Raw genomic sequence first — 21,857 nt, 5'->3', positions numbered from 1 at the left:
TCTTTACAGAAAGTTCTGAACCAGGCAAAAAGGATGTAAAACATGAGTTTGGGGGACCCTCGTATTGAAGTAGGGATCTTGAACTATCCTTTCTTTGTGTTCCCCTTCCTCTATTTCCTATTTTGGACCAGATCTTCTGCCCTAAAAACTTGACTTCTATCCTACCTAGTTCTCCATCCACCTCCCCCAAAAGGAAACCTACATACCCACACACGCATATATTGAATTCTTGGGCTGTCTCTGCAACTCTTAAATGATGTATGTGAACAACCTGAAGAAATTAGGCACCCTCCATCTCTTGTTCCCAACCTGAGTCAATGTGGTTCACCCCAAACACTTAAGATACTGCTTTATTTGGATGGATCAAACCTACTTAATCTGTAATCTCAAAGGAGGGAGAAGCGACCAGGGGCTTCCACGTAGAAGTGAGGTCAGGAGACCAGGCAAAGGAATATGAGTATATATCCAAGTCACTTGGGAATTTTGTGCAGGTGCAAGAAACCTTTTTTTTTTTTTTTTTTTTTTTTGAGACCAGGTCTTGCTCTGTCACCCAGACTGGAGTGGAGTGGCACAATCTTGGCTCACTGCAGCCTCAACCTCCCAGGCTTAAGCAATCCTCCCACCTCAGCCTCCCAAGTAGCTGGAACTACAGGTGTACACCAACACACCTGACTAATTCTTTCTATTTTTTTGTAGAGACAAGGTCTCACTATGTTGCCCAGGCTGGATTCCAACTCCTGGGCTCATGCAATCTTCCTTCCTTGGCCTCCTAAAGTGCTGGAACTATAGGGGTGAGCCACCACACCCGGCCCAGTGCAAGAACTTATGTCAAAGTGGCTATAAGATTGTTTAAAAGGAGACAGATGAATGTAACCCCATGTTTAAAGCTAGAAACCAAAGCTTTATGTGAAATCTTGAATTTAGGGGCAGGGAGGGAGGGTAGAAAGGCTGTACCTTCCCTAATCCCTGGCCCCTCATTCCTGAACTGCAGGAGACCAAGCCCCTTGGGTTTTGGCTACTCCATCTCTGGGATGCATCTATTGGATGACTGATTTTTCTGTACCAGGTACTTCCATTTCCATTTCCTAATCACTTGGTAACACACATGCTGACCCTTTTCACTTCCCTTCTCCTTTCCCTGGAAAGATATAATGAATAAAGACTTTTTGGTACTGAAAGTCAAAAAAAAAAAAAAGATAAAAAAGATCTGACAATGAGTGATGTTAAACATTACTCACCAGGGTAATGTTTAAAAAGAGCCACCAGAGATAGCAGGGCTGCCTATATAACAGGTGACAAGACGGCTAAGAAGGCTCAAGCAAGACTCTGGACAGAAAGAGGAGCTCCTTCCAGCCAGAAGAGCCTCAGAAGGGTTAAGTGGCAACAGCTTCAAACCCATCTCGCAAGAACTTTCAGCCACCAATAAATCCAAGAACTGAAGGCCTACTGCAGGGTGACGATTGTGGGGGGGCTAGATAAAACTGCAAAGGAAACACAGGCTGCTATCCTGGGCCCACAACTGCTCTCGGATGTCACACTGGAGGGGACTTAACTCACACTTCATGACTGAGGAAACTGCAACCTCAGAGTATGAACATCCAGGCCTCCACAGGCCGTCTGCAGAACAGGGTCACACTCCAAAATCTTTTTTTTTTTTTAGACTGGGTCTTGCTCTGTCACCCCGGCTGGAGTGCAGCAGTATGATCTAGCTTGTTGCAACCTCTGCCTCCTGGGTTCAAGTAATCCTCGCAACCTCAGCCTCCCAAGTAGCTGGGACTACAGATGTGCACCACCACACCCAGCTAATTTTTGTGTTTTTTGTAGAGACAGGATTTCACCATGTTGCCCAAGCTGGTCTTGAACTCCTGGGCTCAAGCGATTCCCCTGCCTCAGCCTCCCCAAGTACTGGGATTACAGGTGTGAGCCACTGCACCTAGCACACCCAAAATCTTCATCTTAAAACCTACCCAGTTACCCCAGGACACCAATCGTGCTCTGTTTCTCAATTAGCTTTGTCTCATCATAAATGCTATACTCTGTAGATACTCTTGATTCACTCGATCATTTAATAGAAAGTCATCAAATGTCTACTATGAGCCAGCACTGTGCATTCAAGATATGAATAGAAGAGAGTAGTTGCCTGGCTGGCACTTGGGGCTCAGGATGAGATGACAACCTAGAAATGGGCTCATTACTAGACCAGGGGGAAAGCAGGGTACAGTGCTACGAGGCGGGGAGGGATCCCTGGGGGCCCCCAGGCTGACCTACTGAGAAATACTGTCTTACAAGGGGTTGTTTACCTTAGGCTATTGCTTCACAATCTTCAATCCCCACAGACCCATCAGGAAGATCTGGGATCTTGTGTCATCACTGGTACAACAGTAACACCACCATGTTCTCTTCTACGGGAGTACTTCAGGACGACAGTGCACCTGGCACTGTTGAGAGTCAACCTTCAATCCAAATGAATATAAAATGTAAATTTTAAAAAGAAAGTCATTGACAAATTCCAGTACTTTATTACTAAGAAGTTATTTGTGGCTGGGTGTGGTGGCTCACGCCTGTAATCCTAACACTTTGGGAAGCCAAGGTGGGTGGACTGCTTTGAACTCAGGAGGTTGAGACCAGCCTGGGCAACATGACGAAACCTTATCTCTACAAAAAAAAAAAAAAAAAAAAATTCAGCCAGCTGTGATGGCCCGTGCCTATGGTCCCAGTTTCTTGGCAGGCTGAGGCTGGAAGACGGCTTGAGCAGGGAAGTGGAGGTTGCAGTGAGACGTGATTGCACCACTGCACTCCAGCCTAAGCAACAGAGCCAGACCCTGTCTCAAAAAAAAGAAGTTACTTGTGACACACATCACCACAGCTGACAACACACTGGAGGCCTACAACCACAACAAGACAAGATTCCAAGGGCTTCTAAGCTGAGGCATGGCCTTTTGGGCTGCATGCCTGCCCACAGTCGATCACGTGGGCGGCAGTCAGGAAAGCCCCTAGCCAGACCTCACAGGAAGCAGGCACATCCCTGGGAGGCAAAAGGGAAAGAGGGCCAGGCCGGGGTGAAGGCAGGGCGGGGTGATGGCAGAGCGGGTGGAGGAGACTGTGGGGAGAGCTGTTCAGGAGGTGGCCCATGCCTAAGCCTTGAGTGGAAGAGGAGGAAACGATGGAGAGAGACTCCATAGTGATCCTCTTTACTCATACAGGTCCATGTGGGCTATTTTGGGGCAAATCTTCAGGCAAGTTTCTAGAGAAACTGAGGGAAAACACCAGAGGGTGCTGCCCAGGTAATGCTGACAATATAGGGAGGTGAGAGGATGAGCAGATCTCAAAGGTGACTGAGAGGCAGAGGAGAGGGACAAAGAAAAACCAAAGTAAAGTGAAGTTAGGAAAACCAAGAAAAGACTTTCCAAAAGCAGTGGTCAACGGGGTCAAAGGTCCCTTCAGTGGGTGGTCCAGCAGGAAGTAGGGGAGAAGCAGGAACCAGGAATGCTGGAGGTGGGGGTGGGAGGGAAAAGGCTTGGCTGGGTCCCTAAACAGAGAGAAGATGCCCTGGGAAGAGCGGGGAGGCTAACTATACAGGGAAGAGAAGCTTCCTAGAGAAAGGGATCCAGGGCACAGGCGGTGGAAGGGATCGGCCTCAGAGACCAGGAAGAAATCTTATTTTTCCTGACAGAGGAAGTAGGACGGGTCTGGTGACAGGCAAGTCCTGGAGTGCAGTGCAGGAGGGAAGTGAGGCAGCTTATGCCTGAGAGCCAGGCGTGTTGATTGTTCAGGGGGAGCCGTACATCTGTAAAGGCAGCCATCTGGCTTAGCCGGGGCTGGGAAGCACCTCCACACACTGGTTCAAGAAATTAGACACGTTCTTCTCATTGGTCTTACCAAGCCTTTTCCCAAGTGCGTGCCCAGAAGGAAAGGGGCCACTCTTCTACTTCTCTTGTGCCTGCAAGAGAAGTAGAACCCCACCCTGGGCATTCCATGATTATGCCAGGCCTTTCTCACTCCTCACTCCGCCCAGGCCCTCCCGCCCCTCTGCTCTCAACTCCAGCACTGCGTGGGGGAGGGAGTGTCTACTCCACTCCCAGCAGTGGGCCCTGCTGGGCCCACAAGTCTCATCTTCCTCCACAACATCTGTGAGAAGATTGAAAGGTGGTGAGAGAAAGGGATTGGAAGAGATGAACGTGTGAAAGGAAAAGAGGAGAGCAAGCCACTATGTTTTGGGGTTTTGTCCCACATGCAAATATGACTACCTACAAAGCCTAAGCGGACGGGCGGCGGTGGCTCACGCCTGTAATCCCAGCACTTTGGGAGGCCGAGGCGGGCGGATCACGAGGTCAGGAGATCCAGACCATCCTGGCTAACACAGTGAAACCCCGTCTCTACTGAAAATACAAAAAAAAAAAAAAAAAAAAAAAATTAGCCGGGCGTGGTGGCGGACGCCTGTAGTCCCAGCTACTTGGGAGGCTGAGGCAGGAGAACGGTGTGAACCCGGAAGGCGGAGCTTGCAGTGAGCCGAGATCGCGCCACTGCACTCCAGCCTGGGCGACAGAGCGAGACTCCGTCTCCAAAAAAAAAAAAATCCTAAGCAAGATGTTTTGAATAATAATCATGCATCATTGGGTTTCATACTGTGCAAAAAAAATGACACAAAGTGAGATGTGATTCAAACGACATGGCAGCACTCTGCTTTTTTCTGGAAGCTTAGGGCTTAACAATGGAGTCAGAGCATATCAGAGCCTCGTCTACACTATGGCAATAGTAACAGCACCCGCCTCATGAGATTGTTAGGGTTAAACGAGTTAATATCATAGTATTTCAGGGCAGTTCTCTGCACAGAGGGAGCGATGGGTAAGCGCTGGCTGTTCCGGAAGATTCTGGCCTCGCCCAGTGTTTGGGAGCTGGGGCAAGGCTGGCCAAGGAGGTGGCCCCCGGCGCCGGCACGGTCCCGACAGCCGCCCCCTCCCCTGAACCTCTGCGGCCCAGTCTCCGCTTACCTGAGGGGTGGAGTCGGCAGCCCGCGGAGCCACTGGCCAAGCTGGGAAGTCCGGCGCAACTCCGCACCGCAGAGCCGGCGCCTCCTCGGCAGGTAACAGCCGCAGCCCCGCCGCCAGCCGCTTACCGGCCCCTGACCCCTGGGCCCCTTGCCCACCACCCGACGGGTTGGCCAACGTGCTTCTCCAAGCGCCGCAGGCCTGAGCTCCTGGAACGCACCCAAGGTCCTGGCCAAAGGCCCTAGTGGGCGCCCTGGATTCCGGGATGCACCAGGGGTTACTTCCGGGAACGCAGCTCGCGGGGGTCTCCGCGCGCACCCCCCGCCCCGCAGTTGGTACGTTCCTCCTGCCTGCGGCCCCTGAGTGCGCAGGCGTAGGAAGCGCGGCAGTGCGGCCGGAAGCGAAGGGGCCGTGAGGTTGACAGTTGGTAATCGTTTATCGGTGCGGCCTTAGAGAAAGGACCTCCAGGCCCTTATTCAATACATGTTGGTGGGTGGTCACATGTGCCAGTCTCCGGACAGATGGCGGCCTAAATTTCCTCCTGGACTCGGTGGCACCCAAGGACCCCTACACGCTGGCGCTGTGCGTGCCAGGCTGACCACCCGAGTGCGACCCGGGCCTCGTCCGCACGTGCAGACGGAAGGAGCCACAAAGACGATAAGAATCCAGGTCTCCCCGCGTGGAAGGCTCATCTGTCGGTTCAGGAAACCCATCCAGGGTGTCTCCTGGTGTCCCGATCCAGGCCCTAAGAGAGGGTTCTTGGATCTCATGCAAGAAAGAATTCAGGGCAAGCCCATAAAGTGAAAGCAAATTTATTAAGAAAGCAAAGAAATAAAAGAATGGCTACTTCATAGGCGGAGCAGCCCCAGGGCTACTTGTTACCGATTTTTGTGATTATTTCTTGATTATATGCTAAACAAGGGTTGGATTATTCATTAGTTTCAGAGAAAGGGGTGGGCAGTTCCCGGAACTGAGGGTTCCTCCTCTTTTTAAACCATATGGGTATTTCGCGATGGTGTCATGGCATCTGTAAACTGTCATGGTGCTGGTAGGAGTGTCTTTTAGCAGCTAATGCGTTATAATTAGCGCATAATGAGCAGTGAGGACCACCAGAGGTCCCTCCCATTGCCACCTTGGTTTTGGTGGGGCTTAGCGGGCTTCTTTACTGCAACCTGTGTTATCAGCAAGGTCTTTATGACCTGTATCTTGTGCCAACCTTCTATCTCATCCTGTGACTTAGAATGCCTAACCTCCTATGAATGCAGCCCAGTTGGGCTCAGCCTCATTTTACTCAGCCCTTATTCAAGATGGAGTAATTTTGGTTTAAACACCTCTGACACTGGGGCAAATACCTGCTGCCTGATGACTCCCAGAAGTTCTAAACACCCAACCCAGAGAACACGTGGGCCTGCATCCACTGGGGTACTCTGCTACTCCTGCAGGCTACAAATTGTGCGGGAGCCAAAGAAGTCACGTTCTCTGGGCGATCGCAAAATGCCTCTTTGTCCCATGTTGGTTCCACATGTGCACCAAATGAACAACTTTTGTCTCCCTGGCTACCTTGAATTTCTTTCCACCTCCTGAGTTGCACATATTCAAGGGGCTGTCCTGGGGGCAGGCTTCCCTAGTCTTCCCAGGCGCAACCTTAGCTTTTCCCATCTCTTTCAGATGACCCTCCTCCTGTCCCAAGCAAATTAACGCCAAGCCAGTCTAGTTCTCCAGCTTGGGCTACAGCTGGGACCCCTGCCCAAGAATAGTGATTTTTATCTTTACATTTTATCCAAGTAATTTGTTTTTATTTTTATTTTTTTTTAGATGGATTCTCACTCTCTTGCCCAGGCTGGAGTGCAGTGGTGTGATCTCAGCTCACTGCAACCTCCATTTCCTGGGTCCAAGCGATTCTCCTGCCTCAGCCTCCCAAGTAGCTAAGACTACAGGCATGAACCACCACACCTGGCTAATTTTTGTATTTTTAGTAGAGACAGGGTTTCACCATATTGGCCAGGGTGGTCTTGAACTCCTGACCTCAAGTGATCTGCCCGCCTTGGCCTCCCAAAGTGCTGGGATTACAGGTGTACGCCACCCTGCCCAGCCATACCCAAGTTATTTTTAATCTCACTTGATCTTCTGTATGCCTTAGAGATGGAAGTATTAGTTTCCTCCGTTATACAGATGAGAAAACTGAGACTCACACAGTGTGTTACAGTAGGAAATGGGACTAAAAGAAAAATTATTCAAACAATTGTTAAGGTGAGAGACTTTATTCAAGAACAGCTACAATAGGGGCTATGCAGTAGAGGCAAAAAGATCAGGCTTAACATCAAATACAAGGACAGGTGGAGATTTATAGTTAAGCAACAGGGTGGAGGTCAGCAGATGGAAAATTACTGAGAGGACACACAAAGGCTAGGGAGATTTTTTGCTGAATGCAAGCCAAGGTGATCAGATACCAAGGGTAGGGGATTTTTGCTGAACTGACTCAGCAGGATTCTTGCTAAAACTGAACTAAGTGAGCTAAGGGCCAGCCCAGGGTCAGGGCCTATTCAAAAAGAGGACTGAGAGGAGACTGACTCAAGTTTAGCCAAGGAGTGAGTTCTTTTCATGAGCCACCAATGATTTGGGTTGTACTGTCAGTGGCGTCCTAACCAGAGTGACTCTATCCTAAATAAAGGTTGGGGAAGGCAAGACCTGCTGGGGAAGGCAAGACCTGCTGGGTTGCATTCCCAGGAAGTTAGCACTCTTGATCACAAGATGTTTATTGTTGAGGAAACAAGTTAATGGAAAAAGGCATTCTTGTTTTGTTTTGGAGTCTCACTCTGTTGCCCAGGCTGGAGTGCAGTGCCACCATCTCGGCTCACTGCAATCTCTGCCTCCCGGGTTCAAGTGATTCTCCTGCTTCAGCCTCCGAAGTAGCTGGAATTACAGGTATGCACCACTTTACCTGGCTAATTTTTATATTTTTAGTAGAGACGGGGTTTTGCCATATTGGCCAGGCTGGTCTCGAACTGCTGACCTCAAGTGATCCACCCGCCTCAGCCTCCCAAAGTGCTGGGATTACAGGCGTGAGCCATGGCACCCAGCCTGGAAAAAGGCATTCTTAATTTAAACTATGTTTTGCTCTAAAGATAATAGTCCACTCATAAATGTTTGCTGAAATTAATTGCACAAGAGAGTAACAATACAAATAGTCTGTCACAAGCCGATCACAAGCCTTTATAATAAAATACACTATTCTTAGCTCTAATATCCTACACAAGGAAGCATTACATTTGAGGTAGGGCAATCCTCCTCTTGCTTCCTGAGGACACCCTACTCTAAGAGATTAGTTTCTAATAAACCATTTTAACTTTACTGTACTCTGCGACTCACCCTAAATTCTTTCCTGTGCAAGATCTAAGAACCTGCCCTTGGGGTCTGGGATGAAACCCCTTTTCTGGTAAGAGTACTGTTACATGGGATCCATACTATTGGCTCAGAGCTGGTCCCTTTCTAGCGTTAATCCAGAAACACTCTAAAACAAGGAGTTTCTTACTCAAAAGAGGGCAAAAGACCAGTCAGGGATGGATTGGGAGAGGACGAATGGAAGGAGATGCTGATCTTCCTGTAGGTGCAAAACTTTTCACTGCAGCCAAGCCGAGTTTCAGGAGGGAGGACCTAAAATCATCTCGTTTTGGTAGGTGTTTTACAAAAGGATAAATAGGACTGGCTCCTGCCTCTAGAGCTTCCAGATACAGCATCCCTGTTTGCCCCGTTTGCAGGGGTGACAGAAAGTGGGAAGTAGCTACATTAGCTGCTAACTCTGTCTCGGGTCAGGGGAGAGGCTGGTGGGGTTAGTCCCAACAGTGTTTTAAAATGTAGAGTAATTGTCAAGACTGGAGTCAGGGCGAACAAACAATAAATAAATACAAAGTAATTGGATGGACAAAGTGCTTTGCCTCCATCTTCCCAAAGGCAAAGGCACCTGAATTTGCTAGCCTCCCCTAACTCTTCCTGGACCATTTCATAGCCTTGTGGAATGTCAGAGCTAGACAGACTCTTAAGAAGTCTGTTCTGGGCCAGGCGTGGTGGCTCATGCCTGTAATCCCAGCACTTTGGGAGGCCGAGGAAGGTGAATCACATGAGGTCGGGAGTTCGAGACCAGACTGAGAAACAGGGAGAAACCCCGTTTCTACTAAAAATACAAAATTAGCTAGGCATGGTGGCGCATGCCTGTAATCCCAGCTATTCGGGAGGCCAAGGCAGGAGAATCACTTGAACCCAGGAGGCGGGGCTTGTGGTGAGCCGAGATCACGTCATTGGACTCCATCCTGCCTGGGCAACAGAGCAAGACTCTGTCTCAAAAAAAAAAAAAAAAAAAAAAAAAATCTGTTCCACACCCCCAATTTTACAAATGCTGTGCAGTGAATACGTGTCAGAGTCACTCGACTTGGAACTGGGGATTTTCCCAGTAGAGTGTATACTTTAACTCTTACTTGCTCAGTAATAGACCAGGTAAAGATTAAATCCAAATTTTTGTCTACAGCCCAGGTATCTACCTACTTCAGCACTGGTTTGGGATGTAGAAGGACCTCGGAAACTTGTTTGAAAATGCAGAATACAGGGCCCACACCCATTCTGTGGGTCTGGAACGAGCCCAGAAAATGACTTTTAAAATAAACCCCTAAGGGAGTGAAATGCATCAGAATCACATGGTATATGTAAGCTTTTGAAAAACACTGATCTAAAGCAAACTTTTGGGCTCACAGGCCCCCTAGAAGAATCTTGAAAAACTCTGTACATTTTTTTGTTTGTTTGTTTTGTTGTTGTTGTTGTTGAGATGGAGTCTCATTCTGTCACCCAGGCTGGAGTGCAGTGGTGCGATCTTGGCTCCCCGGGTTCAAGCGATTCTTCTGCCTTAGCCTCCTGAGTAGCTGGGACTACAGCTCCGTGCCACCACACCTGGCTAATTTTCGTATTTTTCGTACAGACGGGGTTTCACCATATTGGCCAGGCTGGTCTTGGACTCCTGACCTCGTGATCCGCCTGCCTCGGCCTCCCAAAGTGCTGGGATTACAGGTATGAGCCACCACACCTGGCAACTCTGTACATTTTAAAGTTGGCATCTTTATTAGTTTTCCAGGACTACAGTAAGAAAATACCACAAACGGGATAGCCTAAAAAACAGAAAGGTATTGTCTCTTGGTTCTGGAGGGTAGAAGTGTGAAATCAAGGTGTTGTACTCTCTCTGAAAGCTCCAGGAAAGAATCTGTTCCATGTGGTTGTCTTAGCTTGTGGTACTCCCAGAAATCCCTCGTGTCTTTTGGCAGAGATAAGACCACTCCATAATGATCTCTGAGCACAGACAAAACAAGAACATTATCCAAACCACAGGAAACCTCCCTATCCTGGCTGATACAAATGACTACTGCTTTTCACCATCATAGCTTTAGCCTCACTCTATTCTTCTCGTCTTCTCCATAAGAATTAACTAAAAAATACACAATTATAGAATTGCCCCTACTTCCCGACATCATCCCATTGAGAGGAAATCCCCATTTTCTCGCACCCTCCCCCAAATCTACTAAAACAAGCTCTGTCCTATAGAAAGTCCTTTTTAACACCCTCTTGTGAGACACCCCATAGTTCCTCTTGGTTTACTTTCTTCCTCCTTGCGAGGAGCCAATAAACCCAACCCCATTCAACTGCAGATGTATTCTTGGTGGTCATAGATTTAAAGAGAAAAGTCATAATCCATTTCCTCAGCTACTGAAATGGATTCAACAACACTCAATATCCATCTGGATAATAACTAGATTGTAGTGAAATAGAAATAGATGTTTCTTAGCATGATCAAATATATCCACCTCAACCTGAAAGGTAGTATAATGCTTACATGGAAAACATGAAATGTATTCCTGTTGAATTCAAGAATAAGAGAATCACATATACTATTACTGTTATCATTTAACATTGTTCTGGTGGTTTTAGTCTACACCAGTAGTTAAGAGAGAGAAATTAGAGGCTTATTAACTGGAAGATAAGAGGTAAAATTATCATCATTTCAAGTGACTTGATTGCATAAATGAGAAACACAAGATAATTAACTGACAAAAATTACTAGAGCTAATAAAATAATTCAGTAAGGTGTCTGGCTTTAATATCGATAAATGGAAATCAAAAGCCATCATCTATGCAAACAACAACCAGTTAGAAAATGTAAAGGAAGGCCAGACGCAGTGGCCTACACCTGTAATCCCAGCACTTTGGGAGGCTGCCAAGGCAGGCAGATCACTTGAGCCCATAAGTTCGAGACCAGCCTGGCCAACATGGAGAAACCCTGTCTCTACTAAAAATACAAAAACTTAGCCAGGCATGATGGTGCACGCCTGTAATCCTAGCTACTTGGGAGGCTGAGACACGAGAATCACTGCCAGAAGGCAGAGGTTGCAGTGAGCTGAGATCGTGCCATTGCACAACAGAAGGAAATTCATTAAATAAATGAAGGAAGGAAGGAAAGACTCCAGCTGTTTACTAACAATAAAAAAAGATTAAGAATCAAGGAAAAAGCTTAGCAGAAAATGCACAAAATCTATGTGAAAAAACCCAAACTTTTAAGCATCACTAAAGACAACAAAAAGAAGACCTGAATAAATGGAAAAGTGTATCACGTTCAGGGGCAGGAGGACTAAATATCTAAAAGATATCTGTTCTCCCTAAAATAGGCTACGTAATCCCAGGAAAAATTCCAACAGGAACTTTTAAGAACCAGATTCTCAGCCAGGCATGGTGTCTTATGCCTGTAATCCCAGCACTTTGGGAGGTAGAAGCAGGTGGATCACGAGGTCAAGAGATAGAGACCATCCTGGCCAACATGGTGAAACCCTTTCTCTGCTAAAAATACAAAAATTAGCTGGGCATGATGGCACACACCTGTAGTCCCAGCTACTGGCGAGGCTGAGGCAGGAGAATCACTTGAACCCAGGAGATGGAGGTTGCAGTGAGCTGAGATCGAGCCACTGCACTCCAGCCTGGCAACAGAGTGAGACTCCGCCTCAAGAAAAAAAAAAAAAAAAAAAAAGAACCATATTCTAGAGCTCAGATGGAAAAATAAACATGAATGGCTAGAAAAATTCAGATAAAGAATAGCGATGGCCGGGGGTTGGTAGGAACAAGCCCTGACACATATCAACATATATTTAAAGCTACTACAGTCGAAACACTATGTATTTGTGCAATGTATTGACAGCCAGATTAATGGAATGGAATAAAAAGTCTAAAAACAGGCCCAGTGTATTGCATAAAGAAAGCATGGTACATCCACATGATGGAATAGTAGGCATTCATTTTTGTTGTTTGTTTTTTGAGACAGAGTTTCACTCTTGTTGCCCAGGCTGAAGTGCAATGGTGTGATCTCAGCTCACTGCAACCTCCACCTCCTGGGTTCAAGGGATTCTCCTGCCTCAGCCTCCTGAGTAGCTGAGATTACAGGTATGTGCCACCATGCCCAGCTAATTTTGTATTTTTAGTAGAGACGGGGTTTCTCCATGTTGGTCAGGTTGGTCTCGAACTCCTGACCTCAGGTGATCCACCCACCTCAGCCTCCCAAAGTGCTGGGATTACAGGCATGAGCCACCACGCCCGGCCTATGCATTCATTTTTAAAAATAAGGAAACTGTGTACTGATGTGGACTGACTTTTCAGGATACGTCGTTAAGTGAAAAAAAAAAGAGTATAGTCTTGGGAGTGTTTGTGTCTGTGTTTTAAAAAGGGGAGAATACATGCATGTATGAATATACATAAGCGTGTATATGTTTACTTCTACATGCTAGAGTCTCTCTGGAAAAGACATACAAGAACTTGCAACAATGACCCAGGGAGGGGAACTGTTGTTGAGGGGCAAAGAGGGCATTTTCACTGTGAGCTAATTTGTATCTTTTGAATTTTATTTCATAGGAATGTCCTTCCTAATCAAAAACTGCAGTAAAATATGTTGAATGCTAATAACGAATTAGTATATAAAACGTACAACATATTTTCCTTATAATTTTTTACTCCTTCCATCCTGAGCATCTTTTCTGTATTTTTTGGCTATGTGCATATCCACTTTGGAAGTGCTGTTCAGTATTGGGTTGTCTTTTCCTGACTGATTTGTAGGCGTTGCTAGCATCTTCGGCTGCATATCCTCTGCCAGGTGTATGGATTGTAAAGATCCTCCCCAGCTGTAGCTTGCCGTTTCCGCCTTCATCGTGTGTTAGCAGGACAGAAGTTTATCATGATGACGTTCGATTTTAATGAATTTTGGTTTTAATGAAGTTCAGTTTGTCAGTCTTTTATAGTCATTGCTTTTTGTGTCCTTTTAGAGACATCTTTGCCTACTTCATCACTTGTATGTATTTTAAAAATAATAATAAATATATATAATAATAACTAATAAATATTATTTTTAATAATAATAATATTATCTGTTGAAACAAGGTCTTGCTTTGTCACCCTGGCTGGAGTGCAGTGGTGTGATCACAGTTCACTGCAGCCTCGACCTCCTGGGTTCGAGCGAGCTGCTCGCCTCAGCCTTGCGAGTAGTTGGGACTATAGGTGTGTGCCACTGTGCCCAACTAACTTTTGTGGTTTTTTTTGTAGAGATGGGATTTTGCCATGTTGCTCAGGCTGGTCTTGGGCTCAAGGGATCCACCCACCTTAGCCTTCCCACATGCTGGGATTACAGGCATGAGCCACCAAGCCCAGCCTTAAACATTGTTTTTAAATAATAAAACATTTTAAACATCTAGAAAAGCACAAAAAATATTGTTTCAGATACCCACAAAAAACACCTCAAAGAGTAACTATATGTTTGCCACATTTGCTTCAGACATCTCCCTGTCTTTTTCAAAGAAAAAATTGTGACATACCCAAAGCTCCATCGCCCCCACCCTATTTTCTTTCCCTATTTCCTTCTTCTGAGCCAATCAGTACTCTGAGGTAGAGGCTGATCACTCTCTTCTATAAGCCAGGGTTCTTTGGTGCAAACAATAGACATAACTCTACCTATCAATAGTTTAAGGAAAAATGCATTTTCTAAGGTGTATTAAATAGTTCAAGAATCCTTGGCAGGGCTAGAGGAAGAGCTTCTAGGTTAAATCCAGGAACAAGGCTGACAACTATTCCGCAAAACTGGTCACATAAAGTCACTGACCCCAGATACCTTCAGCTCCTGCCACAGTGACGGAGCTAACACCGCTGCCACTTACCCTAGGAGACATGCATACAGCCACAGTGCCACATGAGCAAGCTGCCACCACCCCTACCACCACAGCTTAGCATGAGTGACCTGGAGACTAGACTACATGCAGAACCTCACTCGCCCTGGAGGGGCCATATGGCTCCAGTACTGTGCTTGCCAGAAGAGCTCCATCCTGTCCATGGCCTCTGCCTCAAGTTGCTCATTTCTGCCACTAACACTTACCCAGGTGCATCTTCTTCACAATCCCCAAGTGTCTTGCAAAAGCTGGCTCCAAAGATTTCTGGGAAATGTTGTTTTTAGCTTTCCAGGCTCCAGGTAGGTCCCCAGGGAGCTGCCAAGAAGGCTCAGTGAGCCCTTCCAGTGTCTGTCAAATAATCCAGTATGTGTGTATCCATAACAACACACACACACACTCACTCTCTCTCTCTCTCTCTCTTTCTAGGTAATGTAAACCAAAAATAAAATTCTAAGGCCTTCAAACCATCTGAATGCACACCTCCTCTTGGCCAGGGCATTCCAAAGTTAACCTGAAACACTGGTTCAGGCCATGATGGGAAGGGAGGGTTGGATATGCCTCACTGTATCCACCTCCCTTTTGGATTTCAGGAAGAGCTAATAGGAATTAACATCAACATAGACCTTAAGTCTGATAAGAAACATTTACAATCTATTCTGTGAAGCCTGCTACCTGGAGGCTTCATCTGCATGATAAAACCTTGGTCTCCACAATCCCTTATCATAACCCAGACATTTCTCTCTATTGATTCCAGGTCTTTGGATAATAACTTGACCCTTTCAACCGACTGCCAACGAGAAACTTTAAAATCTACCTATCACCTGGAACACCCTTACCCACCCCACCCAGCCCACCCCATTTCAAGTTGTCCCACCTTTCTGAACTGTCACATGTGTCCGTAGAGAAGACCACCTAAACAGGCTTTGTATGAGCAGCAAGGCTGTTTATTCACTTGGGTGCAAGTGGGCTGAGTCTGAAAAGAGAGTCAGTGAAGGGAAGTAGGAGAGAGGCAGATTTATAGGACTTGGGTAGGCAGTGGAAAGTTACAGTTAAAGGTAGTTTTCTATTGTTAGCAGAGGAGGGGGTTACAAGGTACCTGGTCGGGGGATCATAAGATTCATCATCCAGAAGAATGTCACAAGGTCAATTGATCAATTGGGGCAGGGCCAGAACAAGTCATAATGGTGGAATGTCTTAAGTTTGGTCAATCTGTTAAGGCAGGAGCTGGCTGTTTCACTTCTTTTGTGGTTTTTCAGCTACTCCAGACTTAGCTCCTGCAGGCCATCTGGACATATATGTGCAGGTCACAGGGGTTACAATGGCTGAGCTTTGGCTCAGAGGCCTGACATTCCTGTCTTTTTATGTATAAAATATAAAGCTATAAGAAAAGATAAAGAAAATGCCATTTTTTTCTGGGGATTATTGGGGTAGGGGTGATGTTTCTCAGGACTGCTTCAAGCATGACCAGGGACTGCGTGGACACCTTAAAGAAAATTTTATAATGAGTTAGTCCAGTAAGTTTCGGGTCTAGGGTGCATTTCTATGTAGCTAACAAGGTGCCAGTTAGCACATTTTTGAGCTTGGAATTGCCCTAATAAAATAAGTTCTCTAAAAACAGTTATCAGGCATATTAGCTTTAATGTAGGTGGTGATGAGTTTTTAGGCCAGGGAAGGAATAATGTTTTATGTACCAAAGCTTTTTGTCCCCATTTTCTGTCATATGAGTGGGATTCCCTGTTGTTAAGCCAATGATCTATTATATTACCTTTTTCCCATAGGTATGAGCAGCGGTCTGAATGGAGAAGTTCAATAGTTTTTATTGCAGAGCCTATGCAGGAGAGATGATAAGTAAAATAATCTGTGTCTCCTGGATTAAGCTATGGAAGAATGAATTTTCCATGATCTAAGAACCACTTGCCCTGAGTTGGAAAAGACTGGTAGAGCAGGTTTTTAGAAGAAGAGTAGGTGAGAGTGATAAAGGAGAAAGAAAAATACTGGCGTTCTGGAGTGGGGGCTGGAATATTAGCAGGTATGGAGGCATTGGTTATTTCCTTGGCTGTTTTGTTGGCATAAGCATTTTCTTTAGCAATAAGATCAGTTGGTTTCTGGTGTCCTTTACAGTGAATGACCCCAGCCTTGGCTGGCAAGAGAGCAGCCTTAAGGAGGGCCTTTATTAGAGAGGCATTGATAATGGAAGAGCCTTGTGTGGTGAGAAAACCTCTTTTGGTCCAACAGGCAGCATGGTTATGGAGGATGTGGAAAGCATATTTGGAGTCAGTGTGAATGTTAATGTTCATTCCTTTGGTGAAAGAGAGTGCATAGGTTAAAGCAATCAGTTCAGCTTGTTGGGAAATAGTGGAGGGAGGAAGTGCAGCGGCCTTGATAATAGAGGTATGGGACATGACAGCATAACCAGCTTTAACTGGTGAGATTTGGCTGGGTTTAGAGGAACTGCCATCAATAAACCAAGTGTGGTCTGGGTTTGGGATTGGAAAAATAGAAATATGAGGAAAGGGGGAAGATGCTATGTATATTAGGGAGATACAGTCATGTGGCTCAGGACTTGTGCTGGGTGCTAAGTGAGAAGCTGGGTTGAAATCAGGCCCATGGGCAATAGTTACTGTTGGGGTTTCAATAAAGAGTGAATAGAGCTGGAGGAGTCGAGGGGCAGACAGTAAGTGTGAAAGGTGTGAGGAGGATATTAATGCTTGAAGGTTGTGAGAACTGTAGAGGGTAAGTGGAGCATAGCTTGTGATTTTGAGGGCCTCTAGAAGTATTAAAGCAGTGGCTGCCACCACATGTGGACATGAGGGCCAGCCGAGAACTGTGAGGTCAAGTTGTTTGGATAGAAAGGCTATAGGTCGTGGGCCTGGCTCCTGTGTGAGAACTCCAGCAGCACAGCCTTGTATTTCAGCTGTGTGTAAGGAAAAAGGTTGAGATGAGTCAGGGAGTGCCAGTGTGGGAGCTGTTTCTAGGGCCTTTTTGAGAGAATGAAAAGAAGAATGGGGAAAGGACTTAGGGTCTATGGGATCAGTTAAGCGGTTTGGTTAGAATGGCAAAGCCTGGTACCCAGAGTTGGAAGTATCCAACAATGCCTAAGAAGGAAAGGAGTTGTTGTTTGGTGGTCAGGATAGGGGTCTGGGAGATTAACTGAATACGGTCTGCAGGAAGAGCATGTGTATGTTGATGGAGGATTATGCTGAGATATGTAACACTAGGGGAAGAAATTTGAGCCTTAGAAGGGGATACTCGGTACCCTTTTGAGTAGAGATGTTGAAGAAGTAGGATAGTGTTCTGCTGGGAAGATTGGTAAGAGGGGCTGCAAAGAAGAAAGTCATCAACATATTGAATAAGGTGGGAGGCAGACAGGCGGAAAGAAAGGAAGTCATGAGAGAGGGCCTGACAAAAGTAGTGTGGGCTGTCCTTGAAACCTTGGGATAGGACAGTCCAGGTGAGTTGCTGGGACTGGTGGGTGTCAGGGTCAGTTCAAGTAAAGGTGAAAAGAAGTTGGGAGGAGGGATGCAAGGGGATGGTAAAGAAGGCATCTTTGAGGTCGATAACAGAATAGTAAGTTGTGGAAGTGGGTATTGAAGAGAGGAGAGTATAGGGGTTTGGCACAACAGGATGGATGGGAAGGACAATTTGATTTATGAGGCAAAGGTCTTGGACTAGCTGGTAGGACTTGTTCGGTTTCTGGATGGGTAGGATACAGGAGTTGTAAGGAGAATTTGTAGGCTTTAAAGGCAAAGGTCTTGAATTAGCCAGCTTCTGAACGGGTAGGATAGGGGAGTTGTAAGGAGAGTCTGTAGGCTTTAAAAGGCCATGCTGTAACAGGCAAGTAATAATAGGCTTCATCTCTTTAAATCTTGCTGTGGGATGGGATACTGGTGTTGAGAAGGGTTAGGGTGATTAGGTTTTAATGGAATGGTAAGGGGTGCATGGTTGGTTGCCAGAGAAGGAGTAGAGGTGTCCCATACTTGTGGATTAAGGTGGGGAGACACAAAGGGAGGATGTGAAAGACGCCTTGAATTGGGCAAAAGGACAGCAATGAGGTGTGGCTGTAGCCCAGGAATAGTCAGGGAAGCAGATAATTTAGTTAAAATGTCTTGGCCTAATAAGGGAACTGGGCAGGCGGGGCTAACTAAAAAAGATTGCATAAAAGAATGTTGTCTAAGTTGGCACCACAGTGGGGGAGTTTTAAGAGTTTAGAAGGTTGGCCGTCAATACCCATAACAGTTATGGGGGCAAGGGAAACAGGCCCTTGAAAAGAAGGTAATGTGGAGTGGGTAACCCCCGTATCTATTAAAAAGGGGACGGACTTACCCTCCATTGTCAAAGTTACCTGAAGCTCGGCATCTGTGATGGTCCAAGGGGCTTTCTGAGGCAATCGGGCAGCATCAGTCTTCAGCCGCTAAGCCGAGATCTGGGAAGGAGTCAGCCAGAGAGCTTTGAGCCAGAGAGCTTTGATCCAGAGAGCTTTGATCCATAGCCCTAGAAGTGACTATGATATTAGTTGGACAGTCTGATTTCCAGTGGGATCCCGCACAGGTGGGACACAGCTTCGGAGGAATTCTGGGCTGCAGGCATTTCTTGGCCCAGTGGCCAGTTTTGCGACACTTGAAGCAAGGTCCATGAGGAAGGCTTAAAGGAGTAGCTGGAGGCTGTCGTTTAGTTGTTCTGAAGTTTGTATGTGCTGAAGGCATGGCTGGGGTTTCTCTTACAGCAGAGGCAAGCAGTTGCAGCTCTAAAATACATTGCCGCTTGGCTGCCTCTTTATTGTTGAACACCTTGAAGACAAAGTTGATTAATTCCTGTTGTGGGGTTTGAGGGCCAGATTCCAATTTTTGAAGCCTTTTTCTAATGTCAGGAGCTGACTGGGTGATAAAATGCATGTTGAGAATAAGACGGCCTTCTGGCCCTTCAGGGTCTAGGGCTGTAAAGCATCTAAGGGTAGCCGCCAAGCAGGCCAAGAACTGGGCTGGGTTTTTGTCTTTACCTTGGGTGGCTTCTTTAAGCTTGCCATCACTAACAGCTTTGTATGCTGCCTTTTTTAGCCCTTCAACTAGGCAAGAGACTATGTAATCTCACCTAGCTATACCTGGGGAGCCTGTCTGGTATTCCCATCGGGGATCATCTCAGGGAACTGCCCTGATGCCTTCTTGGATATCTGGCACATAATGCCGGCAGGTGTCAGCATGAGATTGGGCTAGGGCATAAACTCTTTCCCCCTCATCTGGGGAGAGGGGAGAGATCAGGATGACATTTAAGTCATTCCAGGTTAAATTGCAGGACTGAGTCAAATATGGGAATTCCTGTATATATTTAGTGGGGTCTGATGAGAAAGAGCCCAGATACTGACTGATGTGGGAAGAGTCTGATAGAGAAAAAGGTACACGAATCCTTACTATGCCCTCAGCTCCAGCCACCTCTCTTAAGAGGAAACTGTTGGGCAGGTGGGAGAGAGCTAGTCATGGAATGAAACTGTAAGCCAGACTGAGTGTGAGAAGGGGAGGTGATAGAAGAATTATAAGGTGCGGGAGCAGAGGCTGAGGAAGAATTGGGACTTGATCCAGCCTGTCGAGGAGTGGCCTGGGGAGGGAGAGAGAGGTCAGAGGGGTCTGCAGAAAAGGGGGATTCAGAGGACTCTGAGGTTGCGATAGAGACTGAAGAAACGGACAGGAGAGAAAGAAGAAAGATTTGGGATGAATCGCATTGGGAGCAGAGGCTAGGGAGGGAACGAAGTGTAAAAAATGCCTGGATGTAAGGCACCTCAGACCATTTCCCCATTTTTTGACAAAATTTATCCAGGTCTTATAGGATGGAGAAATCGAAAGTGCCATTTTCTGGCCATTGGAACCATTGTCGAGTTTGTATTGGGGCCAAGCAGAGTTGCAGAAGAAAATAAGACTCTTAGGTTTTAGGTCAGGTGAGAGGTTAAGAGGTTTTAAGTTTTTAAGAACAGAGGCTAAGGGGAAAGAAGGAGGAATGGAGGCTGGAAGGTTGTCCATAGTTAAAAGGTAAGTTTAGAGAAAAGAGGGGGTAGAGACACGGGGTGGGGGGTGGTACTTGTCACCCAGGGGAGGTGGTACTTGCCACCAAGATGGAGGATCAAGGCATGTGTCCCCATAGTGATTAAACGCCTCTGGAATGCGGGTGAATAATCCGCAATGACAGACACCAAGGGAAGACTGTCTTCCTGAGTCCGTGACTGGCACTGGAGTTTGGGGTCCACAGATAAAACGTGTCTTCTCTGTCTCTACCAGAAAGGGAAAGAAAATGAAGGGAAGGGAGACATCAAAGGGAGACATCGAAGGGTGACGTGGAAATTGAAAGGAGAAAGAGGTTGAGGGATAGTGAGAGAGGTTGGAAAAGAGAATAAAAAGAGGCCACTTACCCGATTTAAAATTGGTGAGGTGTTTTGTCTGGGCCGGTCTGAGGACCCAAGGTTGTAAGTGGATTTTCTCATGGAGCAAAAAGCGGGAGGACGGGGGATTGATCTCTGGAGGGAGGTCCCCCGATCTGAGTCACGGCACCAAATGTCAAGTGCCTCTGTGTGAAGAGACCACCTAACAGGCTTTGTGTGAGCAATAAAGCTTTTTGATCACCTGGGTGCAGGCAGACTGAGTCTGAAAAAGGAGTCAGCGAAGCAAGATGGGGAAGGGGTTGCTTTATAGGAGTTGGGTAGGTAATGGAAAATTACAGTAAAAGGTGGTTATTTATTGTTAGCAGAGGAGGGGGGTGCAAGGTACATGGTGGGGAGATTATAAGACTTATTGTCTGTAATCCCAGCACTTTGGGAGGCCGAGACGGGCAGATCACGAGGTCAAGAGATCGAGACCATCCTGGCTGACACGGTGAAACCCCGTCTCTACTAAAAAATACAAAAAACTAGCCAGGCGAGGTGGCGGGCACCTGTAGTCCCAGCTACTCGGGAGGCTGAGGCAGGAGAATGGCGTAAACCCAGGAGGCAGAGCTTGCAGTGAGCTGAGATCTGGCCACTGCACTCCAGCCTGGGCAACAGAGCGAGACTCTGTCTCAAAAAAAAAAAAAAAGACTTATTGTCCAGAAGAATTTCACAAGATCGGTTGATCAGTTAAGGTAGGGCAGGGACAAGTCACGGTGGTGGAATGTTGTAATGTTGGTTAATCAGTTAAGGCAGGAACTGGCTGTTTTACTTCTTTTGTGGTTTTTTGGCTGCCCTGGACTTCTTGGCTTCTGCAGGCCATCTGGATGTATATGTGCAGGTCACAGAAGTTGCAATGGGTGAGCTTCGGCTCAGAGGCCTGACATGAACCAAATCAATGTACATCTTACATGTATTTGATTGATATTTCATGTCTCCCTAAAATGTATAAAACTAGGCTGTGCCCCACCCACATGATCTTAGGGTCTCCTGATGGCTGTGTCATGGGCCATGGTCACTCATACTTGACTCAAACTAAATCTTTTCAAATGTTTTACAGAGTTTGACTCTCCAGTGACAGTAATAAGGGTTAGAAATACACATATATGAAACAATCTATATATCATTTTATAACTGCTTTTTAAAAAAGCTAAGCATTATACTTTTAGTTTTCCCTATGTTGACATATACAGTTCCAGTTCATCATTTTAATCATCTTATAGTATAATACTC

At 46.4% G+C, this 21,857-nt stretch overlaps 2 protein-coding genes and 1 long non-coding RNA gene across 6 annotated transcripts in view; 1 reads left to right on the top strand and 2 right to left on the bottom strand.

The window, feature by feature from the left end:
• ZNF775 (zinc finger protein 775) overlaps positions 1–2,454 on the bottom strand; it is a 67,861-nt gene extending 65,407 nt beyond the window's left edge. The window contains exon 1 of the mRNA XM_065542769.2: positions 2,301–2,454. The gene's annotated coding sequence lies outside the window, so the exon portion shown is untranslated. The remainder of the gene's footprint in view (positions 1–2,300) is intronic.
• Positions 1–5,365, bottom strand: part of LRRC61 (leucine rich repeat containing 61) — a 14,291-nt gene extending 8,926 nt beyond the window's left edge. Inside the window, exons 1-3 of one of the 3 annotated variants that reach the window (XM_074036335.1) lie at positions 4,992–5,365; positions 3,880–3,940; positions 2,301–2,453 (exon numbers count right to left, since the gene is read on the bottom strand). The gene's annotated coding sequence lies outside the window, so the exon portion shown is untranslated. The remainder of the gene's footprint in view (positions 1–2,300; positions 2,454–3,879; positions 3,941–4,991) is intronic. The other 2 variants (XM_045388149.2, XM_045388152.2) reach the window with 2 other exon arrangements.
• Positions 4,885–21,857, top strand: part of LOC123572283 (uncharacterized) — a 19,756-nt gene continuing 2,783 nt past the window's right edge. Inside the window, exons 1-3 of one of the 2 annotated variants that reach the window (XR_006696693.2) lie at positions 4,885–5,083; positions 9,955–10,043; positions 12,337–12,455. This is a non-coding gene — a long non-coding RNA (uncharacterized lncRNA). The remainder of the gene's footprint in view (positions 5,084–9,954; positions 10,044–12,336; positions 12,456–21,857) is intronic. The other variant, XR_012433031.1, reaches the window with a different exon arrangement.

This window comes from Macaca fascicularis, chromosome 3, assembly GCF_037993035.2.
Source record: "Macaca fascicularis isolate 582-1 chromosome 3, T2T-MFA8v1.1".
Taxonomy (NCBI): domain Eukaryota; kingdom Metazoa; phylum Chordata; class Mammalia; order Primates; family Cercopithecidae; genus Macaca; species Macaca fascicularis.
This window is presented reverse-complemented; position numbering and strand designations above follow the sequence as displayed.